Source organism: Nycticebus coucang, chromosome 7 (genome assembly GCF_027406575.1).
Source record: "Nycticebus coucang isolate mNycCou1 chromosome 7, mNycCou1.pri, whole genome shotgun sequence".
NCBI lineage: Eukaryota > Metazoa > Chordata > Mammalia > Primates > Lorisidae > Nycticebus > Nycticebus coucang.
The window spans coordinates 91,131,420-91,139,512 of record NC_069786.1 but is presented as its reverse complement, the minus strand read 5'-3'; the positions used below and the strand labels follow the sequence as shown (position 1 = coordinate 91,139,512).

Below are 8,093 nucleotides of genomic sequence, written 5' to 3'. Positions count from 1 at the left end.
ACTTCTCTAAGACAAAGAAGAAAGTCAGTGAAACTTCAGAATATGACGTTGCTTCGTGCCCCGTAAGAGGGGTAAAACTCTCCAGCCCCAGAGGTAAAGCAGCAACCATAAAGTGACTGAGGACAATTTCAGTTAATTAGATTTATATTTACATTTTTGCAGGCATAACTGTTTTCTTCCATATTAGGCTTATTAGAGCAGTATTTGCGGGAACTTTTTTGAGATACCTAGAGAAGTCCGCTAAAGATCCCTTACAAGTAACTCATTGTGGCATAAAGCTGACATTCAAAGGCTCAGATGGAACAACAAATAAGATAGGTTAAAGGATAGGATAAAAGATAGGTTAGGTCCTTTCATTTTATCCGATTCAAGTAAAGGAATAAGGGAAGAGTAGAGTGAAAGAACACCTGAACCCATAGAAAATAAGAGTAGGTGGTGTAATACAAATGAAAGAACAGGCATCAACTCACTGTACCATTGCTAATATTCCAAATTCCTCATGGGACTTTAACTTCTGTTGGTGGAGGTGAGGTCAGTGAAATAAATTACATGTCAATACTATGAATTTAGATCTTGACATTTATTTTCAGGAATTAAAATGGAATTGTACATACCCGAAGGTGTTTAAAAAATTTGTAGGTTATGTTCTAAATGTCAACCACATTCATGGTAGAAAGTCATGACAAAAAATGAAAAAAGCATACAATGAATAAAAATTAAAATCATTTCTTGGTTGTTACACTTCAGGCACAGTCATTAAATAAGCTTATAAAAATTATGTTTTTTACAAACATTTTCTGATATAAAATCTTTTCCCACTTATCCAGTGGGATCTCTATGCATAAAATACAAAACCAACCCCCCAAAATAATCTATTAAGTTCATAAACATCATATCATGCATTAGTTAAAATAGATCAGAATGCTAATAAGATAGGTTAAAGGACCTAACTTAGAAATATGGAATTATTTATATGTTTATCTTTTGTTAACTTCAGCATACAATAAAAGCAAAAAATGAAGTTTTTCACTCGTAACATGTAAAAAGTGAAACAATTTTACAAGGTCTGGGTAAGAATTTAAGGATTTTTTTTTCACTAAAATGTTAAGGTTTCTTTCAATTTTTAATAAAATTGCTTGAATTAGCTAAAAATTAAAAGTGATTCTTAAAATAAAAGTTATAGAAAATAGCATTATAAAATACATAATTGAATATAAAATTGCTTCACTTTGCATTTACTGAAGGACAATTTAAGTATTAAAAGTCACATAAATAAAACTTGAATTTGATACTTTTTAATATACTTTAAGTTTCCTGATTCCTTGCAGAATACATATTTGACAGATTTGCTACCAAAAAAAGAAGAAAATAACTGATTCGAAGTATTACTTCAACAGAAGTATTCATATGATCCAAATATGCTTTAACATTTTTTAGCTTGGATCACTATTTCTGAGTGACATTGGGCATTTAGGTATCAGTACAAATAGGGTGAAAATCATTTTCTGTCTAAGAATATCCTGTCCTTGCAAATGAAAAGTATCTGTTATGAGGGAATATTTGACTGATGCAGTTAAAATCATTGAAGCATTGTTCATTGCTATATGGCAGAAGATTGGTGAAGTTAATAATCATAACCTTATTTAATAATTCCTAAAATTAATATCAGGGATATATCTATATCTCTCCACATGCTATATATACACGGGTATGTGTATCTCATATAATATTATAAATGTTTAAAAAACCATTTTGTTTCAAATTTTCATACTATACTTAATGATAAATTCCTGCTCTTACAAAATTGACTCATTTTGAATACCATTATTTAAGTAGTTTAGACGACATTAAGAAGGAAATGAATTAAATTTTATGACTGGAATTGAGCCCCAAACTTCTGAATAAAATAAATGTGCTAATTTAACAATATTATGGATTGTTAAATTACTTGTCTAAATGCTAAAATTCTCTGTTTAGTCTCATATGCTACACTAAGATCATTCTCTAGGCAAAATAAAATAATGCCTCATTGGCTACTTCCTTTCAATCTATCATTTCTTGTAAATTTTAAAATACTGATATAACACTTATTTGCCTCCCTTTTGAAAAGTCAACAGTATGTTTTTTGCTATGCTTTCATAATAAAATTAACTTAGTTATCTTTATGAATTTAACCAAATCTACTTATTTATGATATTTAATGTATCATTTCTCCAAACTGATATATGAAATAAACTTTGGTCTTGTTTCACAAATTTATCTCATTTATATAAATTAAAATACTGTTACTTTTACCAGGGAATCTTGCAAACATAGCTACTTTTCTGTAACATATTCCCAGGCTTAATAGCAGGTGCTACCATGTTCTTGACACAGGAAAGTAACTCCCAAAATTAGTAATCACTTGAAGTCCCAGTGGGTGCTTGGCTGTTGTCTCATTGTTCGAGCAATGGCTTAATTACAGGCTAAACAAGGGGAGAAATATTTCTTGGATTGGGTGGTGTTTTCCTGGAATTAGGGAACAGGAACAGTTCCTCTTTTTGACTAAGTATGGTAAACATGAGGCTTCAGGTTTATGACCTAAGAGAAACTCTTAAGCACTCCTCTCCTTCCAGCAGCTGACTGACAAGAATCCTGCTTGGCCAAAAGGATACCTTGGAATCTAAATTGCTAGCCATGAGAAAGGTGGTCAGACATGTCTCATGATGCTCCCTCTCTTCTTAAGGATATCCTTTGTAGCTCATTAACAGGCTTAATGTGAAGCAGGACAAGCATGCTGGTTCTCCTGGAAGGTTTCCTGAAAAACTTTTATGATAATGATGGGATAATGAAGAGCTAATGTTAAGAACCAGTTGCTGTCTCCATCATCTTGGTTCTAACTTACTGGACCTTGTCCTGTGCCTATTTTGTTTAGATCAGGGTGATTCAATATTTTGTTTTGAGAACTCCTGACTCAGTTAAGTAATGCCTGCTAGTTCCCATCCTACTACGAAGTATTACTTTGGGCAACATCTCAAATTGAATTTCTTCTTCAATATACTTTAAATAAAGAAGTCTTCAGATTTGAACATCTAGTGAGTACCATAAACCTGAAGAAAAAATAAAAGATCTACCTTTTAATAAGTTGAACAAATTGAAAGGTACACTAGTGTGTGCTAATTGATATTTAAAATATTTCTTTTTGGAAGATATTTTGAGTACTCCAAGAAAAGTGTGTTACTTGCGGTCTGTAATAAAAACTATCCTAAAGGAGCTAGTGTTCTTTTTTTTTTTTTTTTTTCCTCTGTGCAACCCACTTCAGTGCCAGCAGCCTATGGACACAGAGGCCAGGCAATGGTTCAGGGCCACAGTTTGCTCTGGCATGGGGCAGGAGTTCTTTAAGACTCCAAGGTGCTGTGGAGGGGCCTGTGACTCAGTGAGTAGGGCACCAGCCCCATATACTGAGGTTGGCATATTCAAACCCAGCCTCAGCCAAACTGCAAGAAAAAATAGCTGGGCATTGTGGCAGGCATCTGTAGTCCCAGCTACTCGGGAGGCTGAGGCAAGAGAATCACCTAAGCCCAAGACCTGGAGGTTGCTGTGACTTGTGACACCACGGCACTCTACCAAGGGTGACAAAATGAGACTCTGTCTCCAAAAAAAAAGACTGCAAGGTGCAGTGTAGAAAATAATTACATCTCAAAAAAACCAAGTGGCTGTGGAAATGAATGCATTCTTGAAAAGGGAGTCTTTTTTTTCAGTAATTGAGATTAGCTCCATGTTAGTGGAGTTCAGTATGGCATTATAAGGGTGGTTGTAACAGAGGAACATAAAGCTTGCATGAGAGGATTATTAAGGAAATATTCAACAAATAGGTTGAACCTTAGTTTGAGTGGCAAACTGCAGTGTGCCTAATTTACAATTTATTTAAAGTTTTGTTTTGCCTCAGATTGATCCCTTAAGAAAGTGGTTCTCAACCTTCCTAAAGCCACAGCCCTTTCATACAGTTCCTGTGGGTCATGACCCACAGGTTGAGAACCGCTGCCTTAAGACGTATTTATGGCCAAGTCATTGAACTAAACTTTCAACACTAGTTGGATAGTTCAACTACCAGAAATAGTCTAAAACTGAAAGCTGACATAAAGCAGGAGCTATTTCTGTTGGAACTCATTTTACAGAGTTCTTATGTAGCACTAAATAAAAACAGCCTTAAATTTCCCAACTGCCTCTGCTAATGTAATCATGTAGGTCAGAATCTTCTCTGTGATTAGTCCCTATTTTAGCTTAGTTAAATGTATATTCACATACTGTGTTTTCTTTTGAAGATGGACATTTCTGTGCCAGTCTTGTGTCATGGAATTGCATTTTATTTTTATCACTTGCATTTCTGATATGATTTTATAGGCAAATAGACACATCTATGGGCTTTTAAATTTCAGCGCAAAATATTTCTTTTACCGGCAAGTTCTTCATTACTCTTATTAAATCAAAACTCTTTATTGATATATGTATACTCTTATTTCTTGAACATTATATGGCTTGTTTTATGAAATTAGATACAATTTGAACTGGATATATTGATTTAATTTCACTAAATCAGTGGTTCTCACATTTGAACATATATTAACATAAGATCTTTGGAGGAACTCAAAACATGCATTCCAAGACCCACTTTCAGATACTCCTATTAGAGAAAGATAGGATCAGGAATCTGTCATTTCATCAAACACTTCAAGTGATTCTGCTTCATATAATCTTTCTGAGAATACACTTCAAAAAACACTAATTTATATACTATAGGCAATGATGTTTTTAAGTGGTTTCTTTAACTGTTTTCATTTTGTTTTTAAGAAACCATTGTAGGAGACTGGCTAATTGTTAAATAATACAAATAAAGAAAATATTTCCTTATAAGATACTAGATTTTTACATTTGGTAATTTGTAAGGTGCATGTTAATGTAGTTTTTTTAGTGATAAATAGCTTTTACACACACCATTGGGTCACCACATATATTTATGAATGAATGATTGTATAAATGTGCTTGTGCTGTGGGGAAAATTTGAAACAATTATCTTCCATTAATTAGAAGCTGAATTAGAAACTGATTAACTAGAAGAATGTTTAGGATATGTTTAGTTTTATTGTTGTCATTTTTGTTGCTGTGCTTGAACTTCTAAAAATCTGAGATGTGGATCTAATACTTGCATATTCATGGTTATTATTAGCATTGCTATTTTAGATGACACACTACCTGTCATGAGCTTAACAGCAATCCCAGAAACATGGATTCACTCTATATTAAGCTCTTCTAAAATTAACTGTGCTTATTTTATTAAAATGATAAAGTGATATCTGTCACATAATTGTAAGGAGATTATTATACAGGATGTCCATAAAATTCATGTGCAATTTAAAATGAATATATTCTACTTAGTAAAGTATCTCAATAATGGAAGAAAAAATATCCAATGTACTTGGAACTATTATGAAATCAATTTCAATCACTCACAGTTTCATATGAAGACTAGATCACAACTATGGCCCAAGATGAAGGAGGGAGGAAGGGGAGATGGAAGGGAAGGGGGGAAGTCAGATCGAGAGAGGGTGAATGGTGGGATCACACCTATGGTGCATAATGCAAGGGTACATGTCTGATCTATTAGTATAGAGTATGAACGTCTTAACACAATAACTAAGTTAACAAGATGAGGCATATATTAATCAGTGTGATGTGAGCATTCCTAATTCTATATGAAATCAGCACATTGTACCCCCAATTGCATTAATGTATACAGGATCTATGTATTTATGATTCAATAAAAATAAAAATAAACTGCACACTATTTTAAACTGCACACAAACTTTATGGCCACCCTGTATAATACACAAGTCACTATTTTACAAGAATTGATTTGTTTTACTGTTTAAGATACCTCCGTCTTCTACTGCTTGTTCACATAATTAACTGCAATTTTCTTCCAAAGGATTTGTATCCATTACAATTTAACCAGGAAAACAGACATAGATTTACATTTTAAAGGAGAGAAAATGTAATGCAAGGACTTGGTTATACAAGTCATAGAAAAGCTGACCAGGCTAGGATAAAAGATTTATACCTAAGGCATGCAACAATAAAAATCCTCAAAGAATGAGTCGTGAAACACTTGATTATATATTTCTGGGGAGGATTTTATGAAAAAGACTTGCAATTGCAACAACAACAAAAATAAACAAAAGGGGCTTAATTAAACTAAAAAACTGCTGTAAAGCTAAGGAAAGAACAACCTTCAGAATGGGCAAAGATATTTGCATATTATGACTTGGACAAAAGCTTGATAACTAGGATCTATCAGGAACTCAAATTAATCAACAAGAAAAGACCCAATAATCCCAAGTGCAGGAAGTCTCCACTGTCTCAAAAGTGAAGAAGAAAGGTGGAGACAGTACTACTAAAGGCCAGTGGTCGGAGTCTCCTGGGGAAGGAAAATGGAACCAGAAGGGGCCTTCTTCGGGAATTCCATCCCTAGAGAGACACTGTATGAAGTAGGGAGGAGCAAGGACAAAAGCCAGTCTTCCCCGAGGTTCCTCCTTTCATCATGCTTCAGGAGTCTTTATCGAAAGTAACCAGAGAGCAGCTGAGTGAAAGACCAGCTCCTTTCTCCTCTACTCTCCTACTGGTAGAGTAGATTAAAGGAGGACAAGGATCTGAGGACAGAATACCCAGGTTATGCACAAAGTTCAACGTACTTACACTTTCCTTCTCATAGAAGTCTTTGATCCTGCTTTTGTAAAGCTTCAGGTTTAGAGTGACACAAAGGTGCAGTTGCTCCTACCCTGGTGAAAATACATTTCTAGGAAATTAAAAAAATAATATGTGAATGAAATAACCTGTTTCTTTCCCCTTAATGTCACCAGGGTGAACAGAAACATTAGGACACTTAAGCACAAAAGCTCAAGTGATTTAATTATATTTGCAAGATATTTCTGAACTTTTGCTTAAAGAAGATAAGTAGAAGAAAAATGATACTTTCTCTTGAAAACATTTAAGAAAGTTAGGAAATATGCCTGAATTATTTATAAATTCTCTTTAGTTTTCCAGTGTCAAAGGTAAGTGAGACTGGACCTTCGTTAAAGGCGTAAGGATAAATGTACTTGATAACTACTGAAATAGCAAAGAGTGGCTAGCATGGACTAAATTCATCTGCACTGAAATGAAAGGCTGGAGACTTCTGAAAAGCTGGATGTGTTAAGCTGAAATGCTAAAGCTGAAGTGTGTTAGCAGGGCAGTCCATGTGACTAAGCCCTCTGAGCTTGTTAATTGGCATTTATCAAAGGAGAAAAAAAAACTTTGCCAGTGATGTCAGTTAAAGCAAGGTGCACATGGAACTTAGTATTTTCCCTCCAGTACTAGGAACAGGGGGAGAGTTTTCCCTTAGAATATGTGCATTTCAAAGAGATAGCTCTCAAGTAGTAAGGGAAACAGTTGGGATGGAAGATTTACATCTCAAAGGGCAGAGAAAATCCTTATAATTAAAGTTGTTAGGGGTCCTGCCTTGGGGGCAGGGTCTGATAAGACCTATGGAACTGGCCCAGCCTACTGAAGAAATATAAAGTTAAGAACAATGGGGTGGCGCCTGTGGCTCAGTGAGTAGGGTGCCAGTCCCATATACTGAGGGTGGCGGGTTCAAACCCAGCCCCGGCTGAACTGCAACCAAAAAATAGCCGGGTGTTCTGGCAGGCACCTGTAGTCCCAGCTGCTCAGGAGGCTGAGGCAGGAGAATCTCGGAAGCCTGAGAGCTAGAGGTTGCTGTGAGTCTTGTGACATCCCGGCACTCTACTGAAGGCGGTAAAGTGAGACTCTGTCTCTACAAAAAAAAAAAAAAGAACAATGATAAAGAGAGAGACATGAAACACAGAATAGAATTTTCAAAGGTGGGAGCTTAGGGGACCACTGCCTGATTGTGGGCTCCAGTGAGTGGAGCCGTCTCTGTTCCACCTAGCTTTTGTTCAAATCTCTTTGCCCAGGTTGTAAACTGAGGGAGGGAATAAAGACACCAGCAGTTTCTTTGAGTGAGCCTATCAGTTCCTATTGTTGTTATTATTAACTTCAAG

The 8,093-nt window shown here is 35.3% G+C and overlaps 1 pseudogene; it reads right to left on the bottom strand.

Annotated features, from left to right (window-relative positions):
* Positions 1-3,281: 3,281 nt before the first annotated feature.
* LOC128591056 (uncharacterized) lies at positions 3,282-3,439 on the bottom strand (annotated as a pseudogene).
* Positions 3,440-8,093: the final 4,654 nt, after the last annotated feature.